Source organism: Crinia signifera, chromosome 2, assembly GCF_055691185.1.
Source record: "Crinia signifera chromosome 2, ASM5569118v1, whole genome shotgun sequence".
Taxonomy (NCBI): domain Eukaryota; kingdom Metazoa; phylum Chordata; class Amphibia; order Anura; family Myobatrachidae; genus Crinia; species Crinia signifera.
Window position 1 is genome coordinate 138391697 of NC_139218.1, and position 13735 is coordinate 138405431.

The following is a 13735-nucleotide window of genomic DNA, read 5'->3' on the forward strand; positions in this document are numbered from 1 at the left end:
ACCTCTTGGGCTGTGTGCACTGTATCTGCTGTATGGAATTCACTGTAAGGTGGCAGGCTGCCAGATTGGTTCAGGCTACAAATTATTTGCTACAGTGTAATGTAATTCAGGGGTTAAAGTGTGTGTGGGGGGAATGGGGTGGAACGGAGATGGTAATGATGAGGTGGAACTAGTTCAAACTCCACCTTGGCCCCGAACAGTAATTACAGTACAGTAATTTGAAGGGGTGCCAAAAGAAAACCCCACCACTGGCCCTGGCTCTGCCTAATGGATGGGGGGGGATAAGGTGGCAGAAGGAAATGTTGTGAGAAAAAATATGTAAAAGTATAAGTAAAAGTTATTCAAAGTGCAATTATGTAAAAAAAAATTGGTCTTATATGTACAGATGGAGCCGCCGGAGTCAGACAGAATGGGGCGCACGTGCTCGCATTCTCCTGTAAGCCCTCTGCTCATTTCCCTGCTCACTGCCCGTTCTGCCCCTGCTCCCTGCCTGTCTCCTGAAACAGAGATGGGCAGGGAAGCCTTCTGTCCTCACTCCTTGCCGCACATGTGACCGAGTGAGCTACTTGCGCATCCCCGTCCACCGGCCCGCCGCCTGGCTGATTGCGGGTCTATCTGTATGTAGGTAAACTTTTATTTTCTTATTTTTTTACTTTATAATGTATTATTTTTTTCCCCCGCTATATTTATTCAACCAATGGTGAGCTGGGCAGAATTGTTTACCCCTTTTAACCCCCTTAGGAGTAAGATTTCTAAAAAGTGGGTGGGTGAAAATAACGGTCACAGTTTTCAAGTAGATCCCATGTTCCAGGTCACTTAGCAGGTTCACAGTATGGGGCAGATGTATTAAACCTTAACAAGATATAAATGCAAGGGTGATAAAGAGAGATAAACATCCAGCCAATCACCTCCTAACTGCCATGTTACAGGCTGTGTTTGAAAAAAGTCAGTAAGAAGCTGATTGGCTGGACATTTATCTCTCTTTATCACCCTTGCATTTATCTCTTGTTAAGGCTTAATACATCTGCCCCAATGTCACATAATCCAGAGCACAATGTTGATTCATTGTTAATGGCAAGCAGACATTTCCCACATTACTCCGAAGTGAAGCAGCCAATTATAACATCAACATTTTCCTAAAAACCTACGGAGCAATATCTTGTATATGACCTGAAATGCTCAGACAATGGAATAATAGAAATATGCCATTCATAAAGAATCATCCTTTTGCTATTAATCTATAAATGACAGTTTAGCCTTATGATCTATTACGCATGTGCTAAACTATACAAACTGTCCAGTGAAGCAATAAGTTAACTCTAAGGCTGCAGCCACATATTGCGTTTTAGCAGGATGCAGTTGAACTGGAGCTATTTGGCAGAATGCAGCTTCTTGTATCTACACATTGCCTTTTAGCAGAATGCAGTTGAACAGGATCCTGTTTAGCAGGATGCAGCTTCTTGTGTCTGCACATTGCATTTTAGCTTGATGCCGTTTTTGGCAGGAATAAAATAAGTAGGGGTATTTTCAGAAACAGCACCAGGCTTTTGGAGCTGGCCCTGGTCCCCAAAATATGGGGGACAAAGTGAATGGGGAACCCTGTATTTTAGAGACCAGCAATGGGCTCTACTGGGCTGAAGCACTGAGCGGTGTGTGCTGGGTTGATAGCTAGTTTATACAGTATTATTGTCCTTCAAAGTGGGACTACAGGTCCCAGCAAGCCTTCCTCACATGCTGGTACTTGGGAGAACCACAGGCAGCATGTGGGGGCAATAAAGGCCCGCTGGTATCTATAGCCCCCATGTAAAGGAAATATAATAATAAAAACTCAAACACCAGTATTAAACTGCTATTTTCTTCACCCAGGGGGAGATGGACTTTTAGCTATTTTGCATTGCTGCCTCCTCCCTGGGACTTTGGCTTGTAATGGAGCTCTTCTCCACTCCTCCTCTGCCATTAGACTGCCTGCCCCCTGTCTCTCGCTTGCTAACATAGCCAGCTCAAGGAGGCAGGGTGATGACGGAGGGAGCCGAGACTGACTAGCCATGGCCATTTGACATTTTAAAAACATTTACCGCTCTCACACCCCGCTGCAAGGGGTCCCTGGACCTCCTCACCTGGTGGGAGACCCGGACCATGCAGCAAGTGTCCCCCCTGCTGGGGAGGAGAGGAGAGGAAGAGAGATTAGAGGAGGGGAACATCACTGGATTCAAGGGAAACACAGTGCGGTACAGCAGCTGCACTGTGTAAACACTTACCTTGAAATGTATGTGCTCACCTTGAAACGTGGTCGTCTCGCCGTCCGGTTTAAACGCAGCAGGCTGCGGTAGGATCCGGTGGCTGCGACGCCACCGCATATTTGTAGACGGCCATATAGGAGCTTGTGTGCAGGCTCCATTTAGCCAAGCAGGACGCAATGTGTGGCCCCAGCCTAAGCACTCCAGATCAGTATTGGCAGCAGCTAAAAATATCTAACACAGTGCTATTATTTTCCAACTATCACTTTACATTATAATAGAAGAGTGTCTGTCTCAAGCATTTTGCATATTTATTTTTCTAATAAGGCTCATAGCAAACAATCTATATATAGAAATGGATGTACAGTATGTACGTGTGCATGTTCAAGCATAACTCTGGAATGCCTGGAGCAATTTATACCAAACTTGGTACACGTATGACTTACAATCTGGAAAAAAGGATACTGGATAAGACACCACTAGCACCCATGTGGGTGTCCCGGCGGCCCAAAATGGGTTCGGCCACTGCACAAAGTGGGTCAGGAAAGCAAGATATGGCAAAGTTGAATAACATAAAGGGGGTAGAGGACATTGATTCGTTCAGATTAGGTTTACAGCCACTAACACCTGCAATACCAACACCGTCAGGATCCCAGAGGCCTTAAAAAGGGTCTTGCCACTAAAAAGTGAGTCAGGGATGCAAGATCTGGCAGAGTTTCATAACATAAAGGGGGAAGAGGACACACCGTGAGCAGGGCCAATGGTTAAGCTTAAAAAAAAAAAGGATAAAGTTCATGTAATGCTAATTGCACAACCAAACCCGAGCAGTGGCGGGTACCTCAGCTATTTACCTAATAAAATACTTTGGGGGTTATTCTGATTCACTCAGAAAGGCGCAATCACTCTCTTATGGACATTACCATATGCACTGCAGGAGGGGCTGATGTAACATGTGCAGAGTTAGATTTGGGTGTTTTATTGTTTCTGTGCAGGGTAAATACTGGCTGCTTTATTTTTACACTGCAATATAGATATCACTTTGAAGTACACACCCCACCCAAATCTAACTCTTTCTGCACATGTTTCATCAGCCTCACCTGCAGTGCATATGGTATGGTCCATTAGAGAGTAATTGTGCCTTTCCAAGTGAATCAAAATAACCCCCTTTGTCATATTGGTTGCAACACATTTGTACGATTTGTAACATAATAATATTAATGGATGCTGTATGTTTGTGTAGTATGTACAGTGTAATACAGTCTATCATCGATGGGACGTTGCTCTATAGATTTCCCAGAAGGAAGGACTTTATGGTCTCTTCATATGAATAGTTACTAAAAATTTCAAATAGCTGGCAGGGGAATATTAGCTAATGAACAGGTGCTTGTGAGAATCGGGATCCAGAAATGTAATATGTGCGGGATATAGCAAAAGTGCCACAATGCTTAGCAGAACCATGAGTGGGAAAGGAAGTGGATAGGCGTTTTCAAAGTAAAATCTCCAGAACAAAAGCTTTTGTTCTATGAAAATTGGCAGCGGCATCACAGCATCCTGTATGGATTTATGAATTGGTGCTACCTCATGTTTTTTTTTTATTTTTATTAATTTATTGTTTATTTCCTTAACAGGCTGGCACCAGTCTTTTGTCTCTGATGCCAAATGAGCCTCACTTGGGATATAATTCATAAAATGTAGCAAAGCTATTAAGATCAGAAAATATTAATGGATTTTTCATACTAAATAAAGGACACGGTTAATGATAAAACGGAGGGGTGTATTTACTAAAGCTTCTATAAATGAAAAGTGGTGGTGTTGTCCATGTCAATGAATCCGATTCTAGCTATAATTTTTCAAATCTGCTTTACTGGTACTTTATCTCTCTCAGATGCATAGTACATTTTCTCTAATATCCCCAGTAGTAAAATCTATAATAATAAACCAATAAAAGTGCATAGCCAAGTGATATCCTTTGTAAAAACAAACAACATACAACCTCCAAGATTTACCAATGAAATTCACATAATTTTCTTTTTATTTCATCATTTAATTTCTTCACACTTTAAAACAAAGGAATACTAAAACGTTTCACTGCCTTGCAAGTATGTTCTAATACAGATTCAATGTTCATTTAAACCAGTAGAACATTTACAATGTTAATTGACATTTGAAGTATTGCAAGAAATAATACATTTCTAGGAGTACAGTATTATAACCCTGTGAGGTATGTGACACAATCTTATTTAACTATTGCATTGCCATTGTAACAATTGAGACAAGCAAAACTTAATTTAGTGTAGTTTTTGGATTCCCATATTTAGCACTGTGGTTTGAGAACACAGGATGAGGGTCTAGCCATACAATTTTTATACTTAGGATCAGACTTCTGTACTTCTCAGTGCATAAGACAATAATATGCCGGTGATGTCAATCAGTTTGCAACTGACAACTAGACCATACTTTATACATTTGCACCATAATCCCACCATGGTTTTATACACTATTCATAAACCTTATTAAATAATAATTTAACCTCTTCTCAATTAATAGCACATCCTTCTGTAAAGCCCCCTCCCAGCATCCAGCCATCTATAAAATGGTGTCAAGATAAATATTGCAACAAGCAAAACAAACTCTGGACAGGGCCGGATCTACCATCAGACAGCTGTCATGGGCATCACTGAATCACAAATTAAGGAAGACTCAGAGGCATCCTTGTTGAACTTAATGCAAACGGTAGGTGTTGAACTTCTAGGACATCACCTCCACACGTTCACTTGAGGTTCTGGAAAGTCGGTATATGTGTGTGGGTGGTAGTGATGGGAGCAGTAAGCTGAAGTAAAAACCTTGCACCGCCGCCCGCCGGCCTTGACTATGGCCCTCAAACTTGTCTCGCATACTTTATCCGATACTTCCGCATCCCGTGTTTTAGTCGAATTAGGTCTATAACTGTATGTAACAAGTCACAAGTTGTACAGTAGGAAACTAATTTTCGTAAAAGCTCATTTTACACTGAGGTGAAGCACCAGGTAAGCTCTCAGATCCTCTGAATGTGCTGTAACATTATATCAAATGTTCTGTTAATGCTGGATGAATTGCAACACTTTAGCAAGCAGTTAACTCATATTGGTTTTCAGTGTCCGTGTACAAACCTTAACAACTATTATTTCTAAGTAACTGGAAAGAAACATACAATGGACGTATGCACACTAAGCTAATGTAAAAGTCAACACAACATTATTAAAGACAAATAATCAAAAGTATACAAAGCAACCACAATAGAAATGCAAACTCTGAGTCTATGAGCTGCCAAGTACAACAGGAAGAGATGTCTGGAAACTTGACCTTGGTTTAAAATGTACCACAAACTAAGATGCATTAAATACATTGTAGCCAACAGGGACAGGTGTGGTATGGTGGTCCGACAATCAGGATCCCAACGGTCAGTATTGGACATTGGAATCCCGACTGCCGGTGTTCCGACAGTCGGAATTCCAATGTTAGAGTACTGACCATTGGAATCCCAGCTGTCGGGCAGTCATCCGGCACACAGCAGGGACAAACAGGGATTTTATGGGGGGTTTCTGTATGTATATATGACAGTTCTCACAAAACAACATACATTACTTGCAAACACACACACATGCACAGCATGCCAGGGCCTGATTGTAATGAAATCCAGCCCAGAAAATTTCTGAAAGCAGTCCTACATGGGGGGCAAGGGGGATGTGTGGTTTGTGGCTGGGACGGAGGACCCCCTCCTTCGAAGTAAGCTCTAGCAACATACTACTTGTACATGACGTGTAAAATGTCTGGGATTGCATTCTGCTGCAGCATTTCTACAATTTCTGCTATATTCAAAGCGACACTAAAATAAAATAAAAAAATAATGTTTTTTCCTTTTTTTAAATAATGCATCATTAAAATGAGTGGTATAATTGCCCAATTCCTAGGTATGCTTGTAATTTGCAGGCTCTTACCCTGACATGTCTATTTCTACTGTAAGGTCATAGATAGTGGAAGAGAAGAGACATCTTCCTTAGAAATGGGGGGAAAAAATACAATAAAAACCTAAGCCTAAGAAAATTCACAAATAAGGATATATTCTAAAAACTTTATACCAAGCCATAAATAGTTTACTGATTATGTGCCCCTCCCTCACCCCTTCCCTATATAATATATATATATATATATATATATATATATACATACACGGGGGGGGGGTGAACCCAGCATGGGTATTAAAAATAGAACAATCAATTGATTGTTCTGTTTTTAATACCCATGCTGGGTTCATGCCGTAATATAATAGAAATAGGCATGTTTGTATTTTTTTCAGGAATCAAATCATACAATGTTTTAGTTTTATGGATACTCACCATCAGTGCAGATCAATGTAATTACAGCCAGACTCGTGTTCCAGTTTGTAATGTTTTGATATCTATTGGTATGTCATTCACGCTATATGTTTGGTAACAGGTTTTTTTGTTTGTATTTTCAGAGCGTTGCCAGGATACCGCATTTGTTGCCGTGTCTCCCTGGCAACACTCAGCACACGTGGTCTTTCCGTGCGTCCCGCCGCACCACCCAGAATTGTGATGTCATCTTCAGACGCCGGATCGGGAGGAGGCGACGGGCGGTACGGAAGATCAGGTAGGGTATATATATGTTCACTGTCTGTATTATCTTTGTTCCTGCACCTTGATAAAAGTGCAGCTGAGCACAGGAACGTCGGTTTAACCCTGTGTGGTGTCGTTTATTCCCCAACCCCCCGTGTATATTGCTAGCTGTTGCTGGACTGTTCCAGGAAGGCACCGGATTGGTATTTTTCTCTTATATTTACTGCCATCTACATTCTATTTGGGAGTGCCTCCTCAACAATATTGTGTATATATATATATATATATACAAATCACTTGTGGCATCTCCGGGACGACCGATCATCTCAGCGAGGGGCTCATTATGCCAGCCCCTATCGCAATTAGTTGATTTTTTCTTGCAACCGGTGGTCAGGCAAACGGAGAGCTTCATTGAGGACACCTCAGATTTTTTAAGAAAATTGAACACTGTAACGAATATCAGCCCTGATACCCTCTTGGTTACCCTAGATGTCTCCAGCCTGTACACTAACATCCCTCACGAACAGGGACTTGCAGCTTGCCGAGAGATCATCACCTCCAGCAGAGAATACAATGGTCCGCCCATTGACTATCTTACATTACTGATGGGAATCATCCTCAACAATAATTATTTCCTCTTTTTGAACAGGTTCTATTTACAGCGCCAGGGGACTGCCATGGGGTCCAATATGGCCCCAGCCTACGCAAACCTCTTTATGGCGGCCTATGAGAACAAACACATCTATGGAAATGTACAGTACAGGAAATACATTAAGATGTATGTAAGATACATAGACGACCTGTTTCTCTTGTGGACAGGTGGTGAAGACAACCTGTTGACTTTTGTGAATTACCTGAACCTGATTCCTGGTACAATTCGTTTTACCATTAACTTCAGTCGAAAAGTCATCAGTTTTCTCGATGTCAATATTACGCTAAAAGACTGTGCCATCTCTACCCAAGTTTTTACAAAAACCACGGATAAAAACACATTGCTTCATGCTACAAGCTTTCACCCTGAAGCTCTCAAAAGAGGGCTCCCATACTCCCAGATGCTAAGAGTATGTCGCATCAATTCAGACCCAGAAAGCTTACCAGCAGCACTGGATGAAATGAGCACACGCTTCCTCACAAGGGGATACAGCAAGCAAGATGTAAAGTCAGCACGCCTGAAAGTGCTTAACATCAATAGGAATGACTTACTAAAACCCAAACCCAAGAGCCAGGAAGAATCTGACAACAGATTAAATTTCTGTAGCACATATACCGCTGCCTCCAACCACATCAAAACTAAACTGAAAGAACACTGGCACCTTGTTGCTAGTGATCCTGTCCTTGAACCGATACTTTCAGTACCTCCTAGATTTGCATATAGGAGAGGCCCTAATCTAAAAGACCTACTAGTGGTAACAGACATTTCCACCAACGCTCCAAGTGCCATCAATTGGCTTTCAAGGAAATATGGGGTCTACAAATGTTCTGGTTGCACGAACTGCAAATTCATGGTCATCGGCAATAAGTTCATGAACCCCACCAATGGACAAAAGTATAAAATTAATCACAGATTAGACTGTAATAGCAAGTTTGTTATCTACGCGCTCACATGCCCATGCAATTTAATCTACGTGGGTAAAACCACCAGGATGATTAAAGAAAGGCTAGGACAGCATAGGTCGTCCATCAAGAAATGCTTCACCAACAACAATGAGACACTGGATCTCAAACAACTCCCTGTGGCCAGACATTTTCTGGAGAAACGTCACAGCATTACACAACTTAAATGTCATTTAATTGACCATATACCCCCACTCAGACGAGGTGGGGATTGTGACAAATTGTTGTTACAACGGGAATTACAATGGATCCACCGACTTAATTCCCTGACTCCACATGGTCTAAATGAAGATTACAAAATGGGTTGCTTTATATGAACCCACCGCACGCACAGTGCCTGAGTGCACTCCCTCACTGGACTCACTGATGTTTTCATCCTTTCCCCTAGTCTATTATCAGCAATTGCACATATTCTAAACCCATTCTTACATGCTCCCTAGACGCAGCACTGGCGGACCAGCTTCCTCGCTGTTCTGGCTAGTTTGTTGCATCTTTTAATTACATCTCAGACACATAGTCTAACGTGGGATGACACCGCTGTGTGTCACCACCTATATGCGTTTGGGACTTGCTGGACACCGCCGTGTGTCATCATATGTGTATTCTACGAGCTGGACACTTAATCGCTAACCCCAGCACCGCCGAGTGCCACAGCGTATATGCAAATTAAGACTTACTGGACACCGCCGTGTGTCAAACATGTATAACATTAATACGTACTGGATGCTTAACTGCTGAATTAAGCACCGCCGAGTGCCCCTCTGCTGTATTTATTATCACCATGTCTGCCTGTGACTTGAATATGTTACCCTTGTGCTGGGACTGATTATATATACACATTGGACGTTTTTGCATAAGTCCACTTTAAGGCGCCTCCGTGCGCTATGTTATTATACGTTACTGTATCAGCACCATCCCTGACAGGGTCACCCAATGCTGTCTATGGCATTCATGACATCTGAACTATACTGCTCTATCACTCTGCAGCACATTCAGCATCAGCCGGTTAATGAGACAACCTCCAGCGGTCCCGAATCACGATAATGCTAATATCAACCTGTACACATGAGGAGATCAATGTACTGGCGGCCGTGCAATCAGCCACTTGTATTCAACCAGACACCCCATCATCGGTTCCTCTGCGTGCACTCCCATACCGTTGTTCCTGTCACGTATAAACTATTGAGAGTTTGCTCACATTACTCACACGGTGACAGTACTTCTGAACCCCGCTCTGCACTCCCGCACTCCTATACCTTTGATACAACTTCTAACGGCATGTAGCATACGATCTCAGGCGTCACAGAGAATCCCCCATGACGCGCTTCAGACCAGCCCATTGTTGCTTAGCAACAGGAAGCTTTCAGCTCCGTGCGTGGTGCTGATTGACAGCACACTTTGAACCCCAAGGCGGGTCTGGCGCCCTTTTTTATGTTAAATACTGCCTGGTTTGCTACTATGATGTACCCCTGAGGAAAACTGGCGAGAGTCCAGTTGAAACAGACTGTCGGGTCTGTTTGATGTTGTATACGATGTTTGCCATGTTGTAAATATCTTTCAATACATTTATCTTTTCTAACTACAAAAAGGAGTGCTGGTCTGTCTTCTTCCCTCCTGCAAAGTTGGGTAAGTGCTATTTCTATCTAATTCCAATTGGACCCTGCACCACAGATGCGATAAGTACCTATTTTGAGTGCCGTTTTGAAAACCCTGTTTATATATATATATATATATGACTTTTTGTATGCCGGGCACAGCTTCCCTTCAATCGTTGCTTAGTCGGGTGCCAGTGTCAAATGGGTATGTAGACTTCTTGGGATGGACACAGCACTCCAGACACGTAGATCTTCAAACGTATAAAGTTTTATTCAAGATGGCATCTTGAATAAAACTTTATACGTTTGAAGATCTACGTGTCTGGAGTGCTGTGTCCATCCCAAGAAGTCTATATATATATATATGTATCTTGTCAAAAAGGTGTCACTCGGAGGCTTAGTAGAATTTTCAAAAGCTTTATTTATTTACAACGCAATAAAGCTTTTGAAAATTCTACTAAGCCTCAGAGTGACGCCTTTTTGCCAAGATACCTGCATTTGGTCTACACACCTGGGAAGGCACCGGAGCAATCTGCAGCCCACTCCCCTGTCCAAGATTCTAATTATGAATAAGTATAAGCATGCCTGCGTAAAGTAGATATTTTACATTATAGGCTAAAATAACTTATTCACACATGTATGACAGTCATGTGCACTTATCAAATGGTAATACATGTAAACTCTTTTCATTTACTTTACCTGGCTGGTTCCTGCAGGATGGCAGCTCCTTAAGGTGCTGCACTCTACAGCCGTGCTGAGGTGGCTGTCATCCACACAGTACAGGAGGTGGAGGTGGACAGAGAGAGCGGTGGTAAGCAGCAAATGTCCAGCAATTCTTCTTGCAGCATGCGCTTGGTGAGCAGTTTGTGAAATCATCCACGCCGCAAAAAGGCCCGGATGTATCAAGCTTTAGGAAGTGAAAAAATGGAGTGATAAACAGCCAGCCAATCAACTCCTAACTGTCATGTTACAGCCATGCTAGGTTTGACAAGTAGGAGCTGATTGGCTGGTTGTTTATTACTCTCCACTTTATCACTTTTTAAAACTTGATACATCTGGCCCCAAGTCCCCTGACAGCCCAGCCCCCTCACTACAGTCAGCTTGGGCAGTCTTGTTACTGCGCTTCCCAGCTATTTCTTGTACTGCTATCAGCACCCCTCATCAGGTGGTATGGATAGGAAAAGGCGCCGACAGCTGATCCGGCAGTGGCTGTGAAGATGTGATTGAAGGTGGCTTGCGGCCATTGCAGAGACAGGTCTGTCTCTGAGAAAACATTTTGTCCAATCCACAGGTGACCTGGAAAATCTGAACTGTGTGGGTCTCAAGGTCTGGGTTTAAGAACCTCTGTTATAGGCATACTTGTCACTTACACTAAAATGCATTAAATAAAAACAACATTCTGGAAGACAGCAGTGGGGGCAAAAGTCATAATTTAGAAGAATATTAAAAAAAAGTCTCAACTAGGGGAGACAGACAGAGCATAGGGTGTGTCACATGTGTAATAATTTGTGAACTCAGCTAGGCTGAGTGTCAGGAATGGAGTCTGGAGGAATTGGACAGAAGCTAAGTTAGAAGGCTTGACATCATTGGCGTAACTATCAAAATTGCGCCCCCACAGTAAAGATAACTCCCCCATCCCCATGCCCCTGTGCCACACCCTCCGCTGTGCTTCCGTGCCAGGGATCCGCAGATTTTGTCTGCAGTCCCGGCTCCCCTCATGGCTTCTGCTGATATGAAAACGGACCATCACATCACAAAATGGTCCATTTTCATTTCAGCAGAAGCCAGGAGGGGAGCCGGGACCGCTGCGCAGACAGGTAAATCTGCGGGTCCCAGCCGCAGCACAGCGGCATTACAATAGCCCCGCAGACCCCCGGCGTCCGCACTTACACAGCGCCTCCCCATGACCGTGGAGTCTGCAGGGCTATTGTTACGCCACTGCTTGACACAGTTCTTTCACCTGAATTTGATACTGCACGTTAGAAACTTAAACAGAGTAGTTCAATAACTGAAATTCCTGATAAGGGAATAATTACAATAGGAGGTCTGGGCCTTGGTAAATTACCCGACCTGAAAAGCTGGATGGTGGGGTGTATTGCAGAGCCAGCTACACACAGTCTAACTGCTGGATTAGGAACCCAGCTGTTCATGCTACACAGGTATGGGTGGTGGAGCCGTTCCAGCTATTCAGGATACACACAGTACAGGTACTGAATTGTGGAGTAGTATCAGTTAGGGCCTTATTCTGGTTCCTTCTGGCAAATTTCTTCTTAGATGGACAAAACCATGTACACTGCAGGGGGGCAGATGTAAAATGTGCAGAGAAAATTACATATGGGTGACTTATTTTATTTCTGTGCAGGGAAAATACTGACTGCTTTATTTTTACACTGCAATATAGATCTCAATTTGAAGTAAAACCCCACCCAAATTTAATTCTCTCTGCACAAGTAACATCTGCCCCACCTGCAGTGCACATAGTTTTGTCCATCTAAGAAGGAATTTGCCAGAAGGCGTGAACCAGAATAAGGCCCTTAGTTAGGAAATGTAGGCACATGTGTTATGTGTTGGGTTGCAGAGCGGTAACAGCTAGCCAGAATACATACACACAGCCGCTGGGATGCGGAGCAGTACCAGCTACTCAGGGTACACTGGCTAGGGCAGGGAATGCGGAGCAGATCCAGTTAGTCAGGATACGTAACACACAGGTTCTGGATAGGTTCTGGATGGTGGTGCAGCTACCAGCTACTCACTATACACGGCGCAGAAGCCAGACTGCAATGCAGCGTTATACAGGAGCCAGAAAGCACTTGGATGGATAGTTGATGGAAATCTCATGATACACACGAAATTAAGAAATGCAAGAAGTAGCTGCAGAACAAGTCATTAGGTCAACACAAGCATTAGGTCGACAGTCAAAATGTCAACATGGGGTTTTTCACTTTTATTTTTACCCGGCTGTCTACACAGTCGACATGGACACAGTTTCAAGTGCACCACATCTCCTCGCATTGCGCGCTATTCTTCGGGCACGGTGCCCCGCTGCGCTTGGCACACTTTTATTCTCCCACCACACCCTAGTGGATTGTAGGGCATGAAATACCGCCTGTCGGCACATGTCGGCTCAAGAAACCGTGAAAAACCGATATCGACCTTTTGACTGTCAACATACACACTGTCGACCTAAACCCATGTCAAGCTAGACCAGTAGCGCATGCAGGGTGGGTTTCTGAGTACCCAGAAACCCCCCCAGGAGTCTAAGGACCATAGTCTGAAAGCTGAGGGTCCCCTCTTTCCATGGGTACAAGAATTTTTAAAAAAATCGGCCCTTGGGAACCGGAGATATCTGACTTCAAAGCAGTGGTCCCTATCCAAGCCTGTTAATTGCTTTTCCCAGTCAGATATTTCAGGTTCTGTCTGACGTAGAGTTTTTGTGAGGGTATATTCCAAAAGCTGGGACTCTCCCCCTTTGACGGACACTAGTGGCTTGTCTCTATTGTGCCCAGAACCAGAGATATCAGCCTTCAAGCAGCTGGTTACTGCTCCAGCTCCACACACCTGGTATGTAGTTTTATATACTCATTGGCAGATTGCTCTGCCTCCTGAACTCTGATCCCCTAGTCCCCAGTATTTTGTAGGTGGGATTCTCTAGTTTTTAATTCCATTAAGAAAT